The sequence below is a fragment of the Falco cherrug genome, chromosome 6 (assembly GCF_023634085.1).
Source record: "Falco cherrug isolate bFalChe1 chromosome 6, bFalChe1.pri, whole genome shotgun sequence".
NCBI lineage: Eukaryota > Metazoa > Chordata > Aves > Falconiformes > Falconidae > Falco > Falco cherrug.
In genome coordinates, this window is record NC_073702.1 from 1170001 (window position 1) to 1183865 (window position 13865).

Below are 13865 nucleotides of genomic sequence, written 5' to 3' on the forward strand. Positions count from 1 at the left end.
GAACAAGGCAATGAAAACAAGCACCATACCCATTGCTTTTCTGATGTTACGCGTAAGGAAAGGATACTTTAAACCACTGCTCCTGGAAAGGTACATTTAACACTCACTTTAGCATCCCTTGACACTGCCAGTGTGGTGTAATGGACTTCAGTATGGGTAAGAATGTGGCTGTGGTGCTAAACAAGTGAAAAAAGAAGAAAATATTGTCTGTCTTTCATTATTTTACTTCCTATCTCAGTCCTTGGCCTTACCTGTCACAGCTCGTGTAGCATTTTTCCCTCTTTACATATGAAGTTTTGCCTATTAAAGATAAAACTCCCATAAGCACCTGTGAAACACGCACAGGAGCTTGTCTCCTTTGCCAGTTTGCTCTTTCTCACCTTTCTCCATACAAACTGCACTGGAAAGCAGCCTTGCCTAGTGCCACAGCCTGGCTGAAGGAGGAGGCTAGAGTTCCCCCCTTCCCATTAAAGTGGAAAAGAAACTTCAGCTTGCCAGTACATGAGCCACCTTCAGGCACATGCTATGGAGGCTGGGCAGTGATAAAGATGGAAAGGAGTCCACAGAGGAGGGAGGGAGGAAGATGGAGACGAGAAACTAGAAGAAAAAGGTGCCAATTTTAAACTCTCTTCCTTACGAACACCATCACTTCTTGAGCCAATATATGCAGCCCTTTGGCCAGTTTGCATTTTCTGCTAATTCTGAAGGCTGCATTTTAAACTGGCTTTTAAGTGGGTGCCTGCTGAAGGAGGAAATGACAAAAAAGAACTGGAAGTCACAGCCTGCTCTTCACTGGCCACAAGCTGTGGCAGGTGATGCAGCTGGTGGTGGCAGGAGCTCACCACAGGGACCTGCGGCCATGTGGGCCAGGAGCAGAGCAACGGCAGGTGCAAGAAGCAGGAGGACCCTGACACTGGCATACCAGGTCTCAGGCACTCCAGCCATGAAAGAGCCAGGGCAAAGAAAAGATAAATGACATTACTTCCATCTGTTGCAATACAGAAGCTCACACCTTGGTAAATTAAGCAATTCACTCAACGTAACAAGGCGTGCTGATAGAAAACTAACCGCTCTTACTCCAAACCTTCAGCTGGGATGCCAGAAATCCCATCTTAGTTTTGGAGCTTTAAGTTTCTGCCAAAGTGAAACAGACTATTGTGCAAAGACATGCAGGCATTTCTGTTGACAAGACGGGGATTTTCACAGACACAGAGTGTAGCTAAAAACTGTAGTTCAGCAACAGCGGCAACTACCAGCGTTCAAACCTGAGAACATCAGAACCCTTCTAATCCAAAAGTGCTACCTCTGTACCTTGACATATCTGAACATTAATTTTAAAGGTGAAAACTATGTAATAGGTGTAAAGGATAAGTATAAACACAGTAATATCATGCTTACTAGTGATTTTTTTTAGACATGATTAAAGCAGCCGGTATCTGCCATACAAAGGCAGCTGTATAACAGAGGCAGAAAATCTTAATCCTGTCTGTGAGGCCTTTAAAGGTTTCCACTAGGATGAAAGGTGCTATAAAAGTATTTTTAAGCCTGTAACTAGCAAAAATGACTTCATTATGATCTCATGTGCTGCCAGAGCACCAATTAAATTGACTTGATAATGTTATGATTAGGCTGTACTTTTCATCAGTTACAAAGCTCTTGATTGAAGAAGAGATTTGCAACATTGAAAGAAATGACCTTGTGATATGGATTTTTATCAATGACTTTTTACCTTGCTGGTTTCCAATTACATGACAAATAAATAATAGTACTTGCAGCTTCTATTATACTTCTGAGAATCCCAAAGTACTCTGCTGATTAATTAGCTTCACAAGAGCTGTGAGAGTTAGATACATGTTATCCTGTTCTTATTAACAATTCAGAATTCAAATGTGATATCTTTGTCCCATTCAAATAAACGACAAAATTCCTCTTGATTTTAGTGGGGGTGGATTTCACTTAGAGAGTTTAAGCAGTTTGACGAAGGTCACAACATCTGTCTGCAACAGAGCTGGGACATCTCTCCTTTCTCACTGCCACTGCATTTAAAGCCATAAAGTAACTCAGTAAAGTCATAAAATCATAGAATGGTTTGGGTTGGAAGGGACCTTAAAGATCATCTAGTTCCAAACCCCCTGACAGGGGCAGGGACATCTTCCACTAGACCAGGTTGCTCCAAGCCCCCTCCAGCTGGGCCCTGAACACCTCCAGGGATGGGGCATCCACAGCTTCTCTGGGTAACCTGTTCCGATGTCTCACCACCCTCACAGTAAAATGTACCAAAGGTTACCCCAAAAAATGTACCTAAGGTTTGAATTACGCTTGATCCTGTGTTTCCATTGTCAATAGCCACCTTTAAAAGTCATAACATACCAATGCCGACTTCATTTTTTTTTTTTAAAAAAAAAAGCAAATTCACATAATGCAAAAACATTTGATTAGTGGAGAAAAAAAGAACATATTCCACAAAGCATCCTTCCAAGTTCTTTTCAGTCTGTTATATAAAGGTTTTTCAGTATTTATATGAACACATACATTGAATAAATGTGTATTTGGATTAAATATGTTTTAATATTTGTCTCAACACGAATTCACAGAAGAAAATCAATGCACAGTACAGCAGTGTATTCAAAGTTTCTCAGCTTATGCTAAGGCAAATTCAAAATTACTTAGGCAATTACATCATCATAAAGAATAATTTAGAAAAAAAACATTTGTATTCCTTCATGTTTAAAATGTGTACTTCATGGTTACAGTTCTTTCTTAGAGCTAATTGCTGCTTGGGCTACAGTAGAGTAGGTGTTCTCCACACTGCACACCAGACTCCTTTGAAGTGTTATCGAAAAGAAGGACAGAAAGACAATTTGGTTTTCACTTTTCAATTATGGAACAGAGTCAAGAAAAAACAAAACAACAAAAAAAATCTTTCTGGAATTAGTTTAAAAAATGAGGCAGCTAGAGCAGTGACAGCTGACCTGTGTTGCCTGTGTCCACCAGGCAGGCTGGTTCCCCATCAGAGGAGAAACGGAACATGGGCTACCTTTTTATTTTTGGAAAGTATATGTTACCTTACACCAAATCCTTTGCCAAAAGTAAAAGCTTGAGAAAGTTCCTTTATTTCAGGGATTACAGCCAAACTTCATGCCTACCTCTGAGTCTGAGCTAAAAGAACTATGATAGCAACCCTAGTCCTTTGCTTCTTTCTTCTTCAAAAGATATTCCAAGGATCTTGTGGTGGGTGTGAAAAAGACTCATTCATTGTCAGTTGTCAAATGTGGAAAGAATGGTGGAATGTAATTTTTGCACTGATTCTCCTCTTGTAGTGGAAACAGAGGAGACCCTAGAAAGGGAAAATTCAACCAGTGCAAGAGGTGCAGCTGTGTGGAGAATGAGAAGGTGACACCTACAGACATTTATAGACACTTACAGGAGGTACAGCACTCGTGACAAGAAAAAACAGAGACAACTAGGATAACCTTCAGTGCTGATTGCATGGTAACCAGTGTCAGAAAAATATTCCCCCTCCAAACATGTTATTGCAAAACAGGATTGTTAAAACCACTACAGTTAAACGCAATGAATTAGCGCTAACCAAGCTGCTTAGTCTACACTGTCCAAGAAGCATTATATGGGCAGGCTAGCCCAGCTGTGACCTGCATGGGGATCCTCAGGTTTCTAATGCTATGACAATTTCACAATGAAACCATTCCTTTAAAATATATTTACTCTTTCAATGCCTTTTATTATAATAAATTTATATTATAAGTTTTATATAAAATTTTATTTACAATATAAATATATTATAATGTTATGTTAAAAACTTACCTCTATTATAAAATCATATACTTTCATTTGACCAGGATGCATTTAGTGCAGTAGCAGGGAGAGGGAAAGAAGTTTACAATCAACATTTAATCGGGCTGCCAGCTCAGTAACAGTGAAAAAAATGAAGCAGCTTTTCATGGTATCCACAAAGGCTCTAGGCAATGCCAAGCCTGTGTCTTAAATTAATGCTCAGAGACAAAGCAAAGTATAAGCCATTTTACAGTTGTACACAAGTGACTTTATTGGTTTTGACCCATAAATGCCAAATTTCACATAAACCACAGTATAACATAAAAACTTCTTTCAAGTTGCCTTTTGCAGCCAACTCAGGAGTCAAGTACTGATCTCTGTAGATCTTAGGCAGAAGATCCCTACTTTTCACTGTCCAGGAATTACTGTTAGGAAACAGGCGTTCTCCAAAGTGCAGCATTCCCCAGATCCATGCACACTGTATTTTGGGGAGTTCTGGCACATATCCAGACTATAACAGGCAATGTAAAATGGTTATGCTGCAAAAGGCTACCTGTACACACAGGTAGTCATAACATTGATAGTGGGATTAGATGATACCCCAGTTTATGGACCCAAAAACGAAGACAAAGTCTCGGAAGACTGTGTCGACAATTCACAATTCGGTCTTGAATAGGTGGAGATACTTGTATCACAGATATAAAAATAAAACAAACCAAACCACAGGATTTTCACAAGTTTTTATTTATGTTCACAGAGCCTGGAAAAAGCCTGAAGATATGCCTGTAGGAAGACATGTTAGTACCTCCTGGGATATTAGCAATAAGATTTATCACCTTCTTCCAAAGACTCCCAGCAAGAAACAGCGTCCAGCTGAGTTTGGAGAAAACAGATAAAAGATTTGACCTCCAGTCTGTAATAACAGTGGTGGACACCGAACTAGATTATCTGGCCAGCAGGGTGAATTAGCTTGACCACTAAGAGGACGTGATTAAAATCAGGGATGGACAGACTTTCTAGCAGACAATAAGAGGAGAGCAACATAGATCACTCCATTTCACTTGTCTTCTGGCATACCATGATTTGCTTTTGTAAGAATATATTGCAAAGCTGGGCACAAATAAATCATAATATCTATCTGTCTGCTAAGGCTGTGGCTGATGAAGTAAAAACATTTTGTGCGTGATTATATTTAAAAAAAACCAGCAACTTGATTTACTTTTTTACTTATTTATCGCCAAGGAAGAAGTCTATGCAGCAAAACACAGATGATACTAAAAAAGAAACACTTAATTCACATGTGGCATCTATGTCAAACTTTTTTTCTTGATATTTCTGCATTGGATTTTCTGTCTCTTCTCCCTTCATCTATACTCTCCTCCTTTATTGATGCAAACTCGAATAAACCTAAATCAAATACACAAAGTCACTGAGTTCAAGCAGATTTGAATTTAGGTGAAGAAAGTTCACTCAAATTCACACTTTATTTCTGGATTCAGCAGTCCTTAAAACTAACGTGGTCTGTATCCATAAGGGAAGAACTTGAAGCAGCCTCTGATACCAGAAATGTAGATCTCAGTCTTTTCAACTGCAGTAGTTTTTAATAAACTTCTCTTAAAATTTCCTTTGACTTCCCATTGGCTGCTGGGTGCAATGGGGCAACAAATGATTTTATTTTTTTTAATATATATTAGTATTCTCACAATCATTATTTCATTACCATTCAAGACTTGCAGTCAAGATTATGGTATATAAAAATTATAGGCTCTGGTAGTTTATAAGAAATAATACTTCTGTACTATTTATCTTCCCTTAATGTTTAGAGACCACCACTTCTTTCAACCATCTACACACCAGCATGGATGTTATTTCTCTTTGTTTCCAGTAAAGGATTCCATCTTCTTATTTCACCAAAGTACTCTGCTAATCTGTTGTTCACTTCTAATCAGAATTTGGAACATTTTCTGCATTTTTAAAGCTTCCAGAAATATGCTAAAATGAGGTTTAAATAAGGATCATACAACGGGTAGTATTCATTCAAACAAATATATGCAACTGGTATTGTTATGCTTACCATTAATGTAGCACCATGAAGGGCAATAAAATAAGTTGAGGCAGACAGAAATTTACTACTGAAGTAGATACACACAAATTACGAAGCTTGACAGTTCATACAAATCCAAAGAAAATTCTAACAATTAAGAGATATAAGGTGAAGCTTCATAATCCGTCCAAATACCGACAAGTATTTTGTCTAACTCATATTCTGATACTGAGTAATTTGAAGCTAAATCATTTTACATTGCAAAGAACATTAATGAGTGCCTCTTAATTTAAAGATCCTCCCCCTAGAAAAAGGGTCAGTGACACTCAACCCTGTTATTTTCAGCGTGTGAATATACATGGTGAAACTTCACCATCATTAGTGAAGATCTGCTTCCCTAGGTGTGGAGAACATTATTTCCCCAGTTGTAGCATGAATGAAAAACAAACAAAGGTGTGGAAAAGAGACTGGGAACTGAAACGGGAAGAAAAGGGAATGTCTGAACGAGGGATGGGAGGGAGGAGACGGGAAAGGAATGTGCACAAGATGGTATTAACAGCCAAAAAAACCTTGCATGAAGATGGGAGGGACTAAAAAGAAGAAAGTGAAATCCAGAAATGGTGGGAAATTATGCTGGTGAAAAAATAGCCTGGGGGCTATAGAAAAAGAAAAGTCCTTTGGCCTTACACATCAGTCCTAAGCATGACCTACTTTTAAGCACAGCAGAAAAACAAAAAGCTGGATGAGTCAATGATGTATGAAATCTGTAGAAAGTTTTCTATGGATGCTAGCTAGGGTTTTGGATAAAAAATAGATTTCATAAGTAACCACATACCTATGTGTAAGCACAAACTTCCTGAACTCCTAGCTCTGGGATTTCAGGTGCAAAAATCAGCTACCAAGGGTAACGGAACTGAAGTTTATTTTAGCCTCACAATTCTCTACTGTCAAAGAGCCAGCACTTAAATAGTTCACACTGCAAATTTTGCAGCCCAAACCAAGCATGTACTGCATTATTATATACAATCAATACAGAAATGTCATCTGCAAAATCTCTGCCTGCCCTGCCTACCCCTGTACCAGAAGGCATTTGTGATTAACAAAATAAACTGCAGCCGATTCATCCTGTTCCTGCAAGGGAGAGGATTTTTACATCCAAACCTTTTCCTTTGCCCCTTTTCTGTTGTCAGTGCAAGCAGCAGAGAGAATTCCTTCTGCTTTATCAAATGGTTCATTAACAACCAGTTTTGGTGAGATTCTAATGACGTCACCCCAGTTGCCTGCAGCCTCACCTCATTTCAGGCCTGGAGGTAATAACGGAGGCGCAGAAGTCTGAAGAGTTTCATCATGGTCACCATCATCAGGCATATGCTGGCTGTAGTGACCAGAACCATCAGGCTGTGGTGTACTGGTAGAAGAAGGGACAAAGACAGAAATCCTGATGGCCAAAAGTTTTATAAAAGACTACTCCTGAATTCCTGAGCTTGTTTTTTCCAGATTTTACTTACCATAAGTAAGAGAAATAAACGCTCACCTTTAATCATAACATGATTCTAGTAACCCTCATACTTTCCAGCATGAAATAAAAGTTAAATATAATTAAAAACTACAGAAATATTTATTTGAGCTTTAATTATTTTTCTCTGTTTTTTTCCTCCCTAGCAATTTATTAAAGTAGCCATGCTATTTACACACAAAGAAACACTTTTTTTATCAAAAAGAATTGCAAAGATCCATAAGAATATGTTGTGATGTAGAATAGAACACATCTGTTGTTTAGTTACATAGCACTGTAAATATATAGTGGAACAGGAAGAAAGTAATCTCACAGGTAGTAACCATCTTCCCCTCATACTAATCCACTACTTCATAGTCTTATGCAGTCTGTAGAGTATTAGACATCCTTGTAAAAACATGTGACAGCTTCAAAAATTTTTTATAGTTTTGTAAAATAATCTCCAGTGGATTTACCTCATAAAGCTAAATCAAAGCTGATGTTTTTAACAAACAACACTCATAATAAAGATGTTAATGGGTTTATCCCTTTCCATATGTTCTTTCCCATTTTTTTTTTGTTTTGCTCTGAATTTCAATTTTGATGTTTTTATTGAAGTATCATGAAAATACATACATACATACATACAAATTTACAGGGAAAACATCATAATACAACATATATCAAATACCATACTGAAACCTAAGCACAAATATTCATAGAAACACAATTATTTTTGAAAAGTGTGTGGATTGCAGAGGAATGTAATGGATGGAAGAGATGTCACTGTACTGGAGGAAATGTTATGTAAAAAAGGGCATTCCCATTATGTGCACTAGCTAACAAATCCCATTCCTATATTCAGGCCAAAGAACCTCCACTAAAAGAATTCAGTCCTTGCTTTAAAATACTGTCCAGCTCTTTGTCCCATGGGACCTGCCATGGGGGCTCACAGGGGCTTCATCTCAAAGGTGCTCACCTACCAGATTTGGAGGGCACGATCGTGCCCTTGAAGATATTTCAATGCTGTATGCTGCTGATACATATAAATAACAGACTGTACTCTTCTTTATGTTACTTAGAAATTTCATCAGTCTTTAACATCTGATGTCTCTATGCTCTTCAGCTGACAACTCCAGGAAGAAGAGTCTGAAGTAATCCAGCACAGTGATAAACAAGCCTTGAATTGCTGTAGCAAAGTTCATTCCTGGCAGGAAAATGTGCAGTCTTCAGCACAGCCTACAGCAGCAGAAAGCTTTCTTTCTATTTATTTATCTAGGATTAGGAAACTCAGTTCAGCACTTTGACAGTCACAGGAAAATGTCCTTTTTAGAAATGCTATAATCATCCCTTCAGTTCCTGGAAATTTCTTCCTCACCGGCATCACTTCCATCATGCCCGGGAGGAGTCTAAGACTGTTCTTCATCAAGTAACGCCTTTCAGACACAGGGGCATGCTGTGGATACCATTGCCTCTTCCTGACAAGAAGGAAACAGAGTTGAGTGTGTCTGTACACTGATTTTATAACTTCTAATAAAGTCATTTAAAATTCCAGCACATACACCAAATGCAAGAGGGGACAAAGCGCCGTTTCAAAAGTCAGAGTCCTTTGCAGAGAGTAACAAACAGCTGTACTGCTGGAAAAGGACAGACCTGCAGAACTAAACATGTCAGCACTGCATTTCAAGAGCTGGTATTGAGGCTACTCACAATGTAAAATTCTAGACTGCAATTTGCACAGTTATCAGAAATGCTGGAATATCCTAACGATTCTTCGGTTGTTTAGTGATTTCCTTCTGATCACGACTTTCATTTGGGTGTTATAAAGAAATATGATATTCTTTAAATACAAAAGCTCCATTTACATGCATACTGTGTTGTGGTTTTCTTTCTTTATGATTAAGTGGTTCTTAAATTCCAAGGTTTGTGGTTTTGGTTTGGGTGGTTTTTTCTAACAAGGTGATCATGCTACAGTAAATAAGAAACATTAGTTGACTGTTTAGGTTTTAGACCCAGACGTTTGACACCAAAATGACAAATTGTGAAAACCTGGATATCATAAGTCAAATTGTTATCTGCAGCAACTCATTCTAAATAGGAAGCACACAAAAACTTTTTGCTTACTAAAACTTCCTACAGACCAGCTTGGGGTAAGCAAACAAACCTTAATGTATGGACATTCACATAATTTTGCAGATGCCATGAGTCCTCCATGATAAAATACAGCCATTAAAGGATAAATAATTTGAAGAAAAACCTAAATTGAGGTAGTCAAATATAACTGAACTGTTAATTTAGAAATATAGATTTCTCCTTCATTAAGGAATAGTTTGGAATTATGATCCATAATTGTTTCAGGATCCAAATTCCTTTCGTTGCACGTAAGTGTGGAGACAGAGGAACTTCTGAGGTTAGGGAATTAGCCACTGCAAATATTAATTACATTGCTTCAGTAGAAATTATACTATATTTGTTATATTCTTCATTAGAATTAAGCTGTATAATTAATTTTTTTATTCTTAATACTGTGGTGAAAAGAGGCTTGACAGGATGGAGCATAAAATGTATTTTACAAACAATTCATTCTGTAATTGGATTGTTCTGAAAATATAATCCTTTCCCTCTGGTTTAAAATTAGTATTTATAATCACAAGCCCTGGTAAATATAAAAATGCAGAAGTGTAAGCCTGACCAGAGTGGTTTTAGTTCTGTTCCTCTTTCCCCCCTCACTCTTCTTCACCTAAGTGTATTTTTTTGAGACAGAAAGAGGGATGCAGGATGAATGCCGAATGCAATCTTGTAAATGTTTTCTGGTTTTGTTCCCTCCCATTTTCTTTTTCAGAATCCTAATGTAACACTTCCCCACACTGTCACATGTTAAAGCCCAGGCTCCTGAACCGTCGTATTTGGCCAGCAATTAAGAAGCTCCCTGCATGAGAAATCCTCTTCCTTACAGAATTCTTAGCCCTCGTTCCCTAACGTGAGCCGAGCAAAACGGTGTATCTTTATACACACAGTGCAATTGCCAAGAAAGCAGCTCTGTGTGTTTTCCTCCCTTTTACACGTTTAAAGGACTGTGATCAGTTTTCTGTCTCTGTTTCTTTTACACATTCTTTCCTACCTTTAAAGTGGTGTCTAGGCCCTTCCCCTCTCCCCTGGGCGGGGGGGGGGGGGGGGGGGGGGGGAGGGGCGGGGAAGAACAGAAAAAAGGCAAAGGCAAAACAAAACAGGTAGAATTCCTCTGTTACTCTTAACACCTAAAAATATGATCATGAAACAAAAGCGTTGCTCCTCTGTCCAATTTGATGTCTTTTTCATGCTGCCTCAGTGATGGCCAAATAATTGGTTGTTCACTTGTGTCCTTGTCTCCCCCGACAGTTCCACAGATGCCCTGAACAATGCTCCACAGACTGCTTTCAGCAGGGGCAAATCCTCATTAATCATTCCTGGCTGACAGCACAAGGGAACACCTGCATCTGGCGCAGGGACCAAGCAGCGGCTTCTGGGAGCGCGCATTAAAAAGACCAACCAATTCACGTTGTGGGAGTAGGCTTCTAATAGCCAGGTGAAAAATCTGTCTCTTGCCGGATTTTCCTTTCATTAAATAGCTAAAATTAGACCTGTAGCTTGTGTCGGGATTAAAACGCCAATGTATTCTAAGCAAATCAGGAAATGAACAGTACTGTATGTTATGATAAATGGCTGCTAAATTCTTTATGTCTAGATCAAGCAATGTTAGCATTAAATACTGATGAACTGTCACATAATTTTCATTTAGAAATGACTGCACTTTGAGCTTCATGTCCTGTGGTGCTCATAAATATTTTTCCCTGCTATATTTCACAAATAAGACTACACTGACTATAGATATTTTTACCATGTAGCTCCAAGTCCATGCTGTATATACACTGTTTTTCTGCACAAGTGCATCAGCCCTTCTGTGCAAAGTACTCTCCGAAAATGTCTGTAGTGCAGCGGTGTACCGCAGCCACCCCGGTACTATAAAGCCATGTTCCAGCTTCCTATTATAACACTTCCTTAACAGAATAGTTGTCAAGGGTTTTTTTCTATCATTTTCATTGTGAGTGCAGGGCCAGGGGGTGGTGGGTGGGATTTTCCTCCTGATGAAAATGGGAGAGTAAGGAGAGCAAAAAATAAGTTGCCTTTTTTTTCTTTTTTTCTTTTTTTTTTTTGTTAGTTTGTCTGTTTCCATAAAAATGATTCAGGTATACTTATCTAAATGTGTAGGACCATGAAAACCTGTATTAGGATTCCAACTGACTTCAACAGGCTTTGGGTCAGGCCCTTAGGCCCCGCATCTGGTCTGGGATTAAATAAACACATCTCTTCCCACATGTAAACTGGAAAGAATCACCATGGGCTGGGGATTACAAATGACTAACAATGTATTTTTTTTGCACATATGACTGAGCACAACCAGGCTCTGAGTCTGTCCATAAAGTATGTTCACATCTCAAACAAGAAAGCACTCAGCTGATACAAAAAGTATCTTTTCAAAGGCAGTCAATTATCACCTATGTGCCATGGTGAAGATTTTTGCAAAGATCAGAAAGGGGAGGCAAGGAAGAACATGAGGTAGGGATAAAAAACCTGCAGAACTCTGAGCATCAAAGCACCACTTGTGCTGCAATGCTGTATACAGTGTAAAAGAGAAAAAAAAATATCTAGGATATGAATTACAAATTTCATTTGAAATATATTTCCCTTTAAGTTGATACTGATGGAACTAATTTGGAAAAAAATAACTGAAACAGAATTTTGAAGTGGCTTTTTTTTTTTTTTACCTTTAATGAGAAGGAAAAGTTTGCACCTTCATTTGCAAAGTAAAATTATGTTCTGTACAAGCAAGAATAGAGCTTGCACGCCATAGATTTACCCAAAAGCGAAGCACTGATGTCCAAGAGAAAAGCTATGAATTGACACATTTGGGAAACCATGAGTTAAATATGCATGCATATATAGCTTACATATATTTTGATAATTTATCTTCATATGTTTAATACTGGGGGGGTTTACAGTTATTGAATAAAACCTTATTATCTTTTGCACTTCATAGTCAGTTAGAAATAGTGACATTTGATAGAGAAATACTTTCTTCCTACAGAATGCAGTACCACCATCTGCACAATGCGAGAAATGATGCCATCTAAATGCTATGAGTTAAGGAGATAAATAAGAGCAGGTAGAACAATACAGACTCCTATCTGGCCTGTTCCCTGAAAGCTACCAACACATGGAGCCTTGCTCTTCTCACTAGTACTTTCTACTGTGCTTTCACAGCAGCAAATAAAGTGTCCGTTCTTAAGAATTTCATCCAGGTGTGGTGGAAATTTGGGTTGTAACAGATCAGTCTAAGCACAATATCTTCGTGAGATCTGTAAAAATTTTACATCTTTAAAGCCCCTGTTAGGGCTTTATGCAAATATGTACAGAAGTCAGGTAAATAAGTGACTGTGGAGATGTGATGTAATTATGTTCACATCTGCTTGTAAGGATGGTAAATAAGTGCTGACACATATAGCGGGCATAGGTATATCTCCTTAGTAATGTACCTTGGCTACAGATGAGAAGTACTGAATGTGGGAAGTCCCCTTCCAGTTTTTAACTGAGATGCTTAGCAAATCGTCTCACATGCAGGAGGCTAGAATGCAAATTCTAGCTGCCCTCAGGCAAGTGTCATTAGGCTTTCTGAAATCTTTTAAAATTTGCCATGTAAATAATTTCACATATAACTTGACAGTATCTCCTGTTCAAAAGTGACATGTTTCATGTATACTTGAAACATATGGGGCGTGGGGGGAGTTCTTCAAAGAGGCATTGCTAAGGCAAAAAAAACCATGTAAAACATTATCTTGGTTGTTACTAGAAGTTCTGATTATTGTATCATATTAAAGTTTAAACATAACTTTGAAAACCTATTACTTTTATCACAGGTATCACTTCTCTTAGGCTGGACAATGAGAGGAGACTAGCAAGCATCCGCCTGCTCTCACTCTCAACAACTTAAAACTAAGAGGGATGAGCACAAAAGTTTGCACAAACAGAAAGATTAAACCCAAATGAAAAAAAAAACCCAACAAAACAAAACACAAAACAAACCACCACCCTACTTTCAGTTAATTTTAAAAAACTGATTTCTTGAGACCAATTTATAATAATTTTGAAAAACTTGTTAGGTCTTGTCTTGCTTGCCTCCTCTCCCACTTTTAAAATTTGGAATCAGTTGGTTCTCAGAGGCAAAGTAAAAATTTCCATATAAAATTTTTCATGTCAAATGTTATAACAGTTCCAATATTGGGCAAAAAAGTGGACTTACTCCAATAGGAATTAGAACAGAAAGCCAAAAGCCAAAATAAAATCCTTAGTAATGTCCTGTCTTCCATCCACCCTTCCCCTGCCAGCCCTGGAGAAATGTTCTTGATCCAGTCTGAACTCTGTGCATAGATCATACACTAAAAGGGGTAAAATATCAGGGGAATCACGTAGGTAATCTTCATACTAGAAAGGTGGTGT

The 13865-nt window shown here is 38.2% G+C and overlaps 1 long non-coding RNA gene across 1 annotated transcript in view; it reads right to left on the reverse strand.

Annotated features, from left to right (window-relative positions):
- LOC114015070 (uncharacterized) overlaps window positions 1–13865 on the reverse strand; it is a 103586-nt gene that overhangs the window by 23870 nt on the left and 65851 nt on the right. The window lies entirely within an intron of this gene.